The sequence below is a fragment of the Bombina bombina genome, chromosome 5, assembly GCF_027579735.1.
Source record: "Bombina bombina isolate aBomBom1 chromosome 5, aBomBom1.pri, whole genome shotgun sequence".
NCBI lineage: Eukaryota > Metazoa > Chordata > Amphibia > Anura > Bombinatoridae > Bombina > Bombina bombina.
In genome coordinates this window covers 726,156,682-726,170,285 of record NC_069503.1, presented here as the reverse complement: position 1 = coordinate 726,170,285, position 13,604 = coordinate 726,156,682, and the positions used below count along the sequence as shown (strand labels likewise).

Genomic DNA, 13,604 nt, shown 5'->3' with positions numbered 1-13,604 from the left:
GGCAGGTGCGGCATCAACTTCCTCTAATAATAAGCAAGAGGGAACGTTTGCTCAATCCAAGACGGTCTGGAGACCAAACCTGACCTGGAAAAAAGGTAAGCAGGTAAAAAAGCCTGCTGCTGCCTCTAAGACAGCATGAAGGAACGGCCCCCTATCCGGGAACGGATCTAGTAGGGGGCAGACTTTCACTCTTTGCCCAGGCGTGGGCAAGAGATGTTCAGGATCCTTGGACGTTGGAAATTTATATCCCAGAGATATCTTCTGGACTTCAACGCTTCCCCCCCCCCCAAAAGGGAGATTTCACCTTTCACAATTATCTGCACACCAGATAAAGAGAGAGGCATTCTTACACTGTGTACGAGACCTCCTAGTTATGGGAGTGATCCATCCAGTTCCAAAGGAGGAACAGGGACAGGGTTTTTACTCAAATCTGTTTGTGGTTCCCAAAAAAGAGGGAACCTTCAGACCTATTTTGGATCTAAAGATCTTAAACAAATTCCTCAAAGTTCCGTCGTTCAAGATGGAAACTATTCGTACCATCCTACCACTGATCCAGGAGGGTCAATATATGACTACAGTGGATCTAAAGGATGCTTATCTTCACATTCCAATACACAAAGATCATCATCGGTTTCTCAGGTTTGCCTTTCAAGACAGGCATTACCAGTTGTAGCTCTTCCCTTGGGATTAGCTACAGCCCCAAGAATCTTTACAAAAGTTCTAGGGTCGCTTATGGCGGTCCTAAGGCCGCGGGGCATAGCAGTAGCCCCTTATTTAGATGACATCCTGATACAGGCGTCAAACTTCCAAATTGCCAAGTCTCATTCGGACGTAGTACTGGCATTTCTGTGGTCGCATGGGTGGAAAGTGAACGAGGAAAAGAGTTCTCTATCCCCACTCACAAGAGTTTCCTTTCTAGGGACTCTGATAGATTCTGTAGAAATGAAAATTCACCTGACGGAGTCCAGGTTATCAAAGCTTCTAAATTCCTGCCGGGTTCTTCATTCCATTCCGCGCCCTTCGGTGGTTCAGTGTATGGAAGTAATCGGCTTAATGGTAGCGGCAATGGACATAGTGCCGTTTGCACGCTTACATCTCAGACCGCTGCAACTATGCATGCTCAGTCAGTGGAACGGGGATTACACAGATTTGTCCCCTCAACTGAATCTGGACCAAGAGACCAGGGATTCTCTTCTCTGGTGGCTATCTCGGGTCCATCTGTCCAAAGGTATGACCTTTCGTAGGCCAGATTGGACAATTGTTACGACAGATGCCAGCCTTCTAGGTTGGGGTGCAGTCTGGAACTCCCTGAAGGCTCACGGATCATGGACTCAGGAGGAGTCTCTCCTTCCATTAAATATTCTGGAACTAAGAGCGATATTCAAGGCTCTTCAGACTTGGCCTCAGTTAGCAACTCTGAGGTACATCAGATTTCAGTCGGACAACATCACGACTGTAGCTTACATCAACCATCAAGGGGGAACGAGAGGTTCCCTAGAGATGTTAGAAGTTTAAAAAATAATTCGCTGGGAAGAGATTCACTCTTGCCACCTATCAGCTATCCATAGCCCAGGTGTAGAGCACTGGGAGGCGGATTTTCTAAGTCGTCAGACTTTTCATCCGGGAGAGTGGGAACTCCATCCGGAGGTATTTGCACAACTGATTCATCGTTGGGGCAAACCAGAACTGGATCTCATGGCGTCTCGCCAGAACGCCAAGCTTCCGTGTTACGGATCCAGGTCCAGGGATCCCAAGGCGACACTGATAGATGCTCTAGCAGCGCCCTGGTCTTTTAACCTGGCTTATGTGTTTCCACCGTTTCCTCTGCTCCCTCGACTGATTGCCAAGATCAAGCAGGAGAGAGCATCGGTGATTCTGATAGCACCTGCGTGGCCACGCAGGACCTGGTATGCAGATCTAGTGGACATGTCATCCTTTCCACCATGGTCTCTGCCTCTGAAACAGGATCTTCTACTTCAGGGTCCTTTCAACCATCCAAATCTAATTTCTCTGAGGCTGACTGCCTGGAGATTGAACGCTTGATTTTATCAAAGAGTGGCTTCTCCGAGTCAGTTATTGATACCTTAAGACAGGCACGAAAGCCTGCCACCAGGAAAATTTACCATAAGGTATGGCATAGATATCTTTATTGGTGTGAATCCAAGGGTTACTCATGGAGTAAGGTCAGGATTGCTAGGATATTAAGTTTTCTCCAAGAAGGTTTGGAAAAAGGATTGTCAGCTAGTTAAGCGTCTGGCAGATGTTCCAGACGTTCAGGCATTTTGTCAGGCTTTAGTTAGAATCAAGCCTGTGTTTAAACCTGTTGCTCCACCATGGAGCTTAAACTTGGTTCTTAAGGTTCTTCAAGGAATTCCGTTTGAACCTCTTCATTCCATAGATATCAAGCTTTTATCTTGGAAAGTTCTTTTTTTGGTAGCTATTTCCTCGGCTCGTAGAGTCTCTGAGCTATCTGCCTTATAATGTGATTCTCCGTATCTGATTTTTCATACGGATAAGGTAGTCCTGCGTACCAAACCTGGGTTCTTACCTAAGGTAGTATCTAACAAGAATATCAATCAAGAGTTCCATCCTTGTGTTACACAATCTGGACGTGGTCCGTGCTTTAAAGTTTTACTTGCAAGCTACTAAAGATTTTCGTCAAACATCTGCTTTGTTTGTTGTCTACTCTGGACAGAGGAGAGGTCAAAAGGCTTCGGCAACCTCTTTTTCTTTTTGACTAAGAAGCTTAATCCGCTTAGCCTATGAGACTGCTGGACAGCAGCCTCCTGAAAGGATTACAGTTCATTCCACTAGAGCTGTGGCTTCCACTTGGGCCTTTAAAAATGAGGCTTCTTTTGATCAGATTTGCAAGGCGACAACTTGGTCTTCGCTTCATATTTTTTCAAACTTTTACAAATTTGATACTTTTGCTTCTTCGGAGGCTATATTTGGGAGACAGGTTTTACGGGCAGTGGTTCCTTCCATTTAAGTTCCTGCCTTGTCCCTCCCTTCATCCGTGTACTTTAGCTTTGGTATTGGTATCCCACAAGTAATGGATGATCCGTGGACTGGATACACCTTACAAGAGAAAACACAATTTATGCTTACCTGATAAATTTATTTCTCTTGTGGTGTATCCAGTCCACGGCCCGCCCTGTCAATTTAAGGCAGGTAATTTTTAAATTTAAACTACAGTAACCACTGCACCCTATGGTTCCTCCTTTCTCGGCTTGTTTTCGGTCGAATGACTGGCTATGACAGTTAGGGGAGGAGCTATATTACAGCTCTGCTGTGGGTGTTCTCTTGCAACTTCCTGTTGGGAATGAGAATATCCCACAAGTAATGGATGATCCGTGGACCACAAGAGAAATAAATTTATCAGGTAAGCATAAATTGTGTTTTTTGCACTATTATGGCCTTCTGTGGAAATATATTTTTCTATATTATATTTTTAAAGAGACAGTCTAGTCAATATTAAACTTTCATGACTCAGATAGGGCATGCAATTTTAAACAACTCTCCAATTTACTTTTATCATCAAATTTGCTTTGTTCTCTTGGTATTCTTAGTTGAGAGCTAAACCTAGGTAGGCTTATATGCTAATTTCTAAGACCTTGAATTTATCTCATTGCATTTTGACAGTTTTTCACTGTTAGGCATCGCTATTTCATGTGTACCATATAGATATCATTGTGCACAGTCCAGTGAAGTTATTTATGAGTCAGCACTGTTTGGCTAAAATGCAAGTCTGTCAAAACAACTGAAATAAGGGGATAGTCTACAGAGGCTTAGATATATCACAGAGGTAAAAAGTATATTAATATAGCCATGTTGGTTATGCAAACCTGGGGAATGGGTAATAAAGGGATTATCTATCTTTTTAAACAATAACAATTCTGGAGTAGACTATCCCTTTTTTAAGGCCTCTGTTTTTAATAGGTCATAGAGACTTATATCACAAACAATGAGGTATGCAATGCTTCTGTCGAAATTCAGAATATTTGGATGGGGTGAAGTAATGTAAAAAAAAGACTATAATGTATTGTACATCAACTCATTTAAGGGGACATAGTACACAAAATGACTGAGGTATGGAAGAGCAGCATTTATACATAATTATGTTTGTGTGAAAAGTAAAAGCTATTTATATTGGAAATAGTGACAAAATACATATTAAATATATGCATTTTCATGTTAACTGGCCGTAGTAGAAATAAATACATATTTTCAGCACAGCATTTTATTTTAAAATTAACGTAAAAGAGCACAGACACAATGCCATAAATACAAATAGATTTAAAGCTAATGTTTGTATGATTTAGGGACAAGTATTAAGCAAAGAGGTTGCTTGTCAGCATAGTTTATGTGTGTCTAGGATGGTCGAACAGTATATGAGGCCGATTTATCAAATGTCTGTCGGACCTGATCCGACAGACATCGCTGAATACGGAGAGCAATACGCTCTCCGTATTCAGCATTGCACCAGTAGCTCACAAGAGCTGCTTGTGCAATGCTGCCCCCTGCAGACTCACGGCCAATCGGCCGCCAGCAGGGGGTTGTTAATCAACCCTATCATACTCGATCGGGTTGAATTGTGGCGATTCCTGACCGCCTCATCAGAGCAGGCGTACAGGGTTATGGAGCAGCAGTCTTTAGACCACTGCTTCATAACTGCTGTTTCTGGCGAGCCTGCAGGCTCGCCAGAAACAAGGGGCGTCAAGCTCCATTCGGAGCTTGATAAATAGACCCCTATGTCTGTATCTTGCAGTTTTTCTAAAGCTTACATTTACTTACAAAAAAGGTCAAACCTTTTTTCCAAATAGGATGAATTTTATTCCTATATTGAAATTCAAAGGTCATTAGATAGATAGATAGATAGATAGATAGATAGATAGATAGATAGATAGATAGATTATAGATAGATAGATAGATAGATAGATGTTAGATAGATGTTAGATAGAGGTTAGATAGATGATATATAGATAGATGTTAGATAGATAGATAGATAGATAGATAGATAGATGTGACCTCATTTACTAAGAGCCGTATGGACAAGGTTCTCAACTTGCGAACCTATCTGCACGGATTTGCGACAAATGGGCAGCAGACCCTGAACGTCCGCTACCCGTATGTACCATTACACACTCGAGCAAGTGTGCAATGCCGTGCCCTAGAGAAGGGCCTGTCAATCACTGCAAGCGAGTATGTTCAGGGGGATTTTAATTAAAAGTGTAAGAAGCAGCGGTCCTGTGCAAACCTGCCCCGCAAGGGCTCAATAGCATCTTATAATTTTCATAGAACCGACTGACAGACAGATAGACAAATAAATGATAGACAGATAGACAAATAGATAGATGATAGATAGACAGATAGACAGATAGATAGATAGATAGATAGACAAATAGATGATAGATAGATAGATAGATAGATAGATAGATAGATAGATAGATATACAGACAGATAGACAAATAGATAGATAGATAGATGACAGATAGATAGATAGATAGATAGATAGATAGATAGATAGATTAGATGTATTTCAATATCTATATGTTTCAACTTCCAAAGAAATGATAGCACTTGTAGCATTGTTATGTTTGTGTTTTAAAAATAAAAAGTTGTGGTTCTCAGTTACCTTAAATGGGGCAGTAAAATAAAAAAGCATTCATGATTCAGAGCATGCAATTTTATACAGCTTTTCAACTTACTCCTATTTTCAAATATGCTTTTTTCTCTTGGTATCCTTTGTTGAAGAGTAAACCTAGGTAGGCTGATAGGAGCTTAGGAGTGTGCAAGTGTGTTTAGCAGTCTATGGTATCAATATTTGCAACATTGTATAACATTGCTATTAACATTGTTGCAAACACTAGACCAGAGCGTTCCAAACTTTTCACGTTGGTGACACACTTTTTAGACCTACATCATTTCGCGACACAGTAATTCAGTTGTACTGGCAAACAGGAGGTTAAACTCTCAGAGCTCAGTGAGTCCGATTGACTACTGCCTGTGCTGCAAACACACTGCTGTCGCACTCACTGACTACAGTGCAATCACAGGCCAATTAAGGAGACTACACGTGCAGTCAGGAGCCAATGTGCCGCCAATAGGAATAGTTTACGTTCCCACTGAGCTGCACCAATAGGTTAAGATGATCTTTGACCCCCCCTAGGTATCAATCATGTGTCAACCATGTGATATGCATAGAAGGCAGGCGGAAAGTCAGAAACAAAAAAAACAAATTTAAAAATTAAATTTAAAAAAAATTGTGCTGAAGCAGGGACACACCTACACACTGCTGCCGACACACTAGTGTGTCCCGACACTCAGTTTGGAAAGCACTGCACTAGACAGTGGAATGAAGTAATGAAAATGACTACTTTCTAAGGGGCCGATACGGATCTTGATGCCCCCGTTTCAAACTTGTCTGCATGCTCTGAGGCCGCGGACAGAAATCAACTCGATTGAATATGATCCGGCTGATTAACACCCCCTGCTAGCGGTGTATGCTGACGGCATTTATAGATGTGCAGCAGACATGATAAGCTACATGGTATCATGTCCGCTCGCACTATATAAATATACCCCTCTGCATTGTATGCTTTATGTGGCAGCCATGTTTAGTAATGTTTTCTGCTTTCTCACTCTAAACTTGTTTTGCAGTTTTAAATCTATCTATTTTATTCTGTAATGTATAAATCTATAACCCTTTTTTAAAGGGACAGTTGGGGCAAAATTAAACTTTAGTGATTTAGATAGAACATACCATTTTAAACAACTTTCCAGTTTACTTCTATTATCAAATGTGTTTCATTCTCTTGATATCCTATGTTTATAGTAAATCTGGGTGGGTTAAAAGGAGCTTTGCAGTGTGCATGTGTCTATAGCAGTCTATGGCAACAGTGTTTGTAACTCTGTATAATATTGCTATAAATCTAGGATGATCAATGTTGGCACTCCAGAGGTTTTGGAACTACATTTCCCATGATGCTCAGCCAGCTGATTCTCAGCCAGCTTAAAGTGTCTGAACACCATGGAACATGTAGTTACAAAACCTCTGGAGTGCCAAAGTTGATCACCACAGGGCAATGTTACAAACACTGCTGCCAGATGGATAAAGATATGTGCATGCTCCTGTGCTCACCTAGGGATTACTCTTTCACAAAGGATACCAACAGAACATAGAAAAATTGATAATTGAATTAAAATGGAAAGTTGTTTAAAATGTTGTGTTCTATCTAATCCATAAGTTTGACTTTACTATCCCTTTTCATTTACTGGTTTTACTGTTAAAATACCTCCTGTGTGATAATTTAGGTTTTAAATTGTATGGGCCAGACGTTAAAGGGAAATAAAACACCTTGCGATTATAATATAAAGTGTTTAATTATGCATATTAAGACATTCTTTGCAATGCATTTTCATTATTTAATTTGCCTGCTTTTCATGTAAGTTTTGGGTTTCCCAATTCTGAGAACTAGAAGTGCACATATCCTTACTCTGCTGCCTGTATCTATCCCTAACTGGCCTAAGCAGGGGTATTCAATGGTATATTACAAAACAATGTAAGTTTTGCTAACACAATCATATTGACAGGCCTTGTCTGCTTCAGCAACAAGTACAGAAACAATTTCAGCAAACATGCTGTTAATCTGTTCTGAAAACGTTCACACTCAGCTGACATATTAATCTATTGCAAGGAAACATGCCCCTATTATTTGGTCTATATACCAAGCAGTGTTAAATACCAATATGTTAAATGTAATGTGATTAAAAGTGATTCTGAATTTATGTAGTGTTAATTGTTTTAACTTTATACATCCTGATCTATCTTTGATGCAAAAAGCAGCTCCTGTTGGATCAGCTAATAGAAAGTTAATTTATGTTGCATGCTGTTGGGTACACAATGTGCTAGGTTTAATGAAAGGCACTGAACTAAAGTGCTTTCTACATATTCTTGAACATTTTTCACTGATAGATTTCATATGACTGAGAACTGCATATTAGGGCCTACTTTCAAAAATCTCATTAAAATTCATAAGGTCCAACAAGCAGTTGCTGTTCATATGTTATGGAATAAAATTTTGTATTTTTTTTCTTTCATTTTACAGGTATTTATTTATGTGAATAAAGAGAGTGCTAGAAAACGCCCTGTGAGAATTAACCCTTCTGTTACTAGCACTGGGGAAGACCGCCCAGGAAAAAATAAAGAACAGCTCTGTCACAGTGAATGTTGTAAGTACAAATGATTGTTTTTCATATTGTTAAACAAAGATTTTAAAATTACTTTACATTTTATTTTTTTGCAACTGTTAGTAAACATATATTAAAATGTAAATTACAGATCACGTATATGTCTGTCTATTAATCTGCTTTCAATAACAATGCTGCTATATGTTTTGGTTTTCTTTTTAATAAAATATATGTTCTGTTTTATTTGATAAAATAAGCTTACGTATCAGCTTTTCTTTCCAATGCATAATCTGTAGTGTTCTCCACAAACATTTTTGTCAGCCAGGAGGCATTATGAAGTAGCCATGTGGTAGCTGTTTAACGCTTTGTAATACTAAAAGATTTTCTTTTATTTATAAATGTTAATTAAACCCACATTTTGTCTTTCATGATTTAGAAAGAGCAAGCAATTTTAAACAACTTTCTAATTTACTTATATTATCTGATTTGCTTCATTCTGTTAAAGGGACACTGAACCCACATTTTTTCTTTCGTGATTCAGATAGAGCATGACATTTTAAGCAACTTTCTAATTTACTCCTATATTTAAATTTTCCTCATTCTCTTGGTATCTTTATTTGAAATGCAAAAATGTAAGTTTAGATGCCGGCCCATTTTTGGTGAACAACCTGGGTTGTTCTTGCTGATTGGTGAATAAATTTATCCACCAATAAAAAAGTGCTGTCCAAAGTTCTGAACTAATAAAAAAGCTTAGATGCCTTCTTTTTCAAATAAAGATAGCAAGAGAACAAAGAAAAGTTGATAATAGGAGTACGTTAGAAAGTTGCTTAAAATTGCATGCTCTATCTGAATCACGAAAGAAAAATTTTGGGTTCAGTGTCCCTTTAATATCCTTTGCTGAAAAACATATCTAGATAGGCTCAGTAGCTGCTGATTGGTGGCTGCACAAAGATGCCTCTTGTGATTGGCTCACCCATGTGCATTGCTATTTCTTCAACAAGGAACATCTAAAGAACAAGGCAAATTAGATGACAGAAGTAAATTGGAATGTTGTTTAAAATTGTATACTGTATCTGAATCATGAAATAAAAATTCTGGGGTTAATGTCCCTTTAAGCTATCAAAAGCACAAATTATTTGCATAATTTAACATACATTGATTTAATTAGTGTAAAACTTTTTTTAAAAGTGTAATATCTCATTTGTACCTTAATATTGACTTACATTTTAGCCAAGTGGTCACTAAAATCAGCTGGGTATTGTGTCCTGTATTTTTATACGTCTGAGCCGATCCTGTGCATAAATAATGCCTTGTCTTTTTATCAGAGAACATTGTTCTTCCACCTACTGGAGAAAATGTGTATTGCAATACAAAAAAAAACCAATTTTATTTTTCATAGACTATTATTATTTATATATAAGGTAATGTGCTTTAGCAATGGAAGTTCAATCACTTAGATGACTTAGCACAAGGCACGTTCATAGTAGTAGTAGCAGTGGTTTTTCCCCATTAATGAATACTCGTTGTGTGCTAATGACCTTTTCCTTATTTTAAGCATACAAATATTATATTTGATGCAACAATGGAATAAAATCATGAAGAAATATAAAATCTACATTTGTTGAAAGATTTTTTGGTAGTTTATTTTTCATTGCTGCCATGTTTGTCCGTAGCAATAAAATTATGACTTGCCTTCCTGACATAAGCATTGTCTGTGTGTAAACTTCTTTCTTTGCATTTTTTGTCAGTGTTCTATCTGCAGACTGTTTAACATCCAGAAACAACATCATTATTTGATGCATTGCAAAATGTTTTGGGTATAGATCAACTTATCTTTTTTTTTTGTGTGTAAACAGGGTGGAAGAATAAGATCAAAGGAGAATAATGATTTTATAATTTTGCTACAACAGCTGTTTAAAGAATAACTCAGAAATCAGATCTACTTTTCTTCTTAAAGGGACATCCCGGTCAACATTTAACTGCACATAGATGAATTACATGTTTGATTAGAAACATATTAGCAATATACATGTATTGGCAACAATGCTTCTAGTAAAAGTTATAACAATTTTAGTGTTAACATTTTTCTGTGCACGTGAAGCAGAGCTAGATATTCTTAGTGCACCAGCATTTTAAATACTGCATCTGCTCAGAGCACCAGTGGGGCTTGTATCTTGTCAGCAATTAACAAATGGAGTCATTACCAGATGGTACAAGCACCTTAGTCTTTCTGAACAAGTGTGATGTTTAAAATGCTGTGCACATTGCATACTTAAATACACATTTGAAACAGCTATAGCTTTTATTAGAAGCATTTTTGCTAATACATCTATATTACAAAATTGCTACTGTTCAATACTAAAATGCATCCATATGGAATCCAATTTTGGCTGGAAAGTCTCTTTAAAGTGCAGAACAAAAAAATGGTGCACAGTGAGTTTAAAGGAAAATTAAAGTGGAAAAAAATGGTCTAATGTTTTTAAACATATAGTTAAAGGTACATAAAACCCAACATTTTTCTTTCATGTATCAAATTAAGCATACAATTTTAAATAACCTTCCAATTTGTCTGTCATCAAATTAGCTTAATTTTCTTGGTATCCTTTGTTGAAGGAGCTGCAAGCAGAACTCACTGTGTGAGCCAGTGATAAGGGGCATATATGTGCTGCCACCAATCATTGACACTGGCTAACACCCAGGGGTGCTCTGCTGCAGGTGAGGATAAGTACATATCGTTTATAACAGAGGATAACAAGAGAACAAAACAAATTAGATAACAAAAGTCAATTGAACAGTTATTTAAAATCCAATGCTCTGTATGACTCATGAAAGTTTAATTAACTTTACTGTCCCATTTAAAGTCAGTTCTAGAGCAGCAATGCACTACTGGGAGCTAGCTGAACACATCTTATGAGCCGGTTACAAGAGGCTTATGTGTGTAGCCACCAATCCTCAGCTAGCTCCCAGGTGTGCATTGCTACCTCCAAGCCTAACTAGTTATACTCTTCGACAAAGATACAAAGAGAATGAAGTAAATTTGATGAAATTAATCAATTAAAAAGTGTTTTAAAATTGCAATCTTTATCTGGACCACGAACGCTTAATTTTGACATTCATCTTTCTTTCCTTTTTCACCCATGTGTTTCATGAGTTAAATTCAGGGTTAGTGATGAATCATGTGCAAATACATGTACATCGCACATAAAAAAACTATTTTTGGCTTCATTTATCAAGCGACAGTGAACAGGGGCTTCAGTTGGCGGAATTCAGCATTGCACAAGAGCGCTATTTTGCGCTCTTCTGCAACCCTGCCCGCGCACAGCCAATCACGCATCACATGAGACTGGGGAGATTAAAATTCTCCACCTAAGAGGTGAAGAAGAGGATTAGAAGCACGCTCTGATGACCACTGCTTGATAAATACTGACTGCAGGTCCTCTTGTGACTGATGACCACTGCTTGATAAATACTGACTGCAGGTCCTCTTGTGACTGATGACCACTGCTTGATAAATACTGTCTGTAGGTCCTCTTGTGACTGATGACCACTGCTTGATAAATACTGACTGCAGGTCCTCTTGTGACTGATGACCACTGCTTGATAAATACTGACTGCAGGTTCTCTTGTGGCTGATGACCACTGCTTGATAAATACTGACTGCAGGTTCTCTTGTGACTGATGACCACTGCTTGATAAATACTGACTGCAGGTTCTCTTGTGACTGATGACCACTGCTTGATAAATACTTACTGCAGGTTCTCTTGTGACTGATGACTACTGCTTGATAAATACTGACTGCAGGTTCTCTTGTGGCTGATGACCACTGCTTGATAAATACTGACTGCAGGTTCTCTTGTGGCTGATGACCACTGCTTGATAAATACTGACTGCAGGTTCTCTTGTGGCTGATAACCACTGCTTGATAAATACTGACTGCAGGTTCTCTTGTGGCTGATGACCACTGCTTGATAAATACTGACTGCAGGTTCTCTTGTGACTGATGACCACTGCTTGATAAATACTGACTGCAGGTTCTCTTGTGACTGATGACCACTGCTTGATAAATACTGACTGCAGGTTCTCTTGTGACTGATGACCACTGCTTGATAAATACTGACTGCAGGTTCTCTTGTGACTGATGACCACTGCTTGATAAATACTTACAGCAGGTTCTCTTGTGACTGATGACTACTGCTTGATAAATACTGACTGCAGGTTCTCTTGTGACTGATGACCACTGCTTGATAAATACTGATGGCAGGTTCTCTTGTGACTGATGATCACTGCTTGATTAATACTGACTGCAGGTTCTCTTGTGACTTATGACCACTACATAATAAATACTGACTGCAGGTTCTCTTGTGACTGATGACCACTGCTTGATAAATACTGACTGCAGGTTCTCTTGTGACTGATGACCACTGCTTGATAAATACTGACTGCAGGTTTTCTTGTGACTGATGACCACTGCTTGATAAATACTGACTGCAGGTTCTCTTGTGGCTGATGACCACTGCTTGATAAATACTTACTGCAGGTTCTCTTGTGGCTGATGACCACTGCTTGATAAATACTGACTGCAGGTTCTCTTGTGACTGATGACCACTGCTTGATAAATACTGACTGCAGGTTCTCTTGTGACTGATGACACCACTGCTTGATAAATACTGACTGCAGGTTCTCTTGTGACTGATGACCACTGCTTGATAAATACTGACTGCAGGTTCTCTTGTGACTGATGGCCACTGCTTGATAAATACTGACTGCAGGTTCTCTTGTGACTGATGACTACTGCTTGATAAATACTGACTGCAGGTTCTCTTGTGACTGATGACCACTGCTTGATAAATACTGACTGCAGGTTGTCTTGTGACTGATGACCACTGCTTGATAAATACTGACTGCAGGTTCTCTTGTGACTTATGACCACTACATAATAAATACTGACTGCAGGTTCTCTTGTGACTGATAACCACTGCTTGATAAATACTGACTGCAGGTTCTCTTGTGACTGATGACCACTGCTTGATAAATACTGACTGCAGGTTGTCTTGTGACTGATGACCACTGCTTGATAAATACTGACTGCAGGTTCTCTTGTGACTGATGACCACTGCTTGATAAATACTGACTGCAGGTTCTCTTGTGACTGATGACCACTACATAATAAATACTGACTGCAGGTTCTCTTTTGACTGATGACCACTGCTTGATAAATACTGACTGCAGGTTCTCTTGTGACTGATGACCACTGCTTGATAAATACTGACTGCAGGTTCTCTTGTGACTGATGACCACTGCTTGATAAATACTGACTGCAGGTTCTCTTGTGACTGATGACCACTGCTTGATAAATACTTACAGCAGGTTCTCTTGTGACTGATGACTACTGCTTGATAAATACTGACTGCAGG

The 13,604-nt window shown here is 39.0% G+C and overlaps 1 protein-coding gene across 5 annotated transcripts in view; it reads left to right on the top strand.

The window, feature by feature from the left end:
- The window catches only part of ATXN1 (ataxin 1), a 759,530-nt gene that overhangs the window by 573,093 nt on the left and 172,833 nt on the right, over positions 1-13,604 (top strand). For all 5 annotated transcript variants that reach the window (XM_053714766.1, XM_053714770.1, XM_053714767.1 and 2 more), the window contains one exon: positions 8,109-8,232. The gene's annotated coding sequence lies outside the window, so the exon portion shown is untranslated. The remainder of the gene's footprint in view (positions 1-8,108; positions 8,233-13,604) is intronic.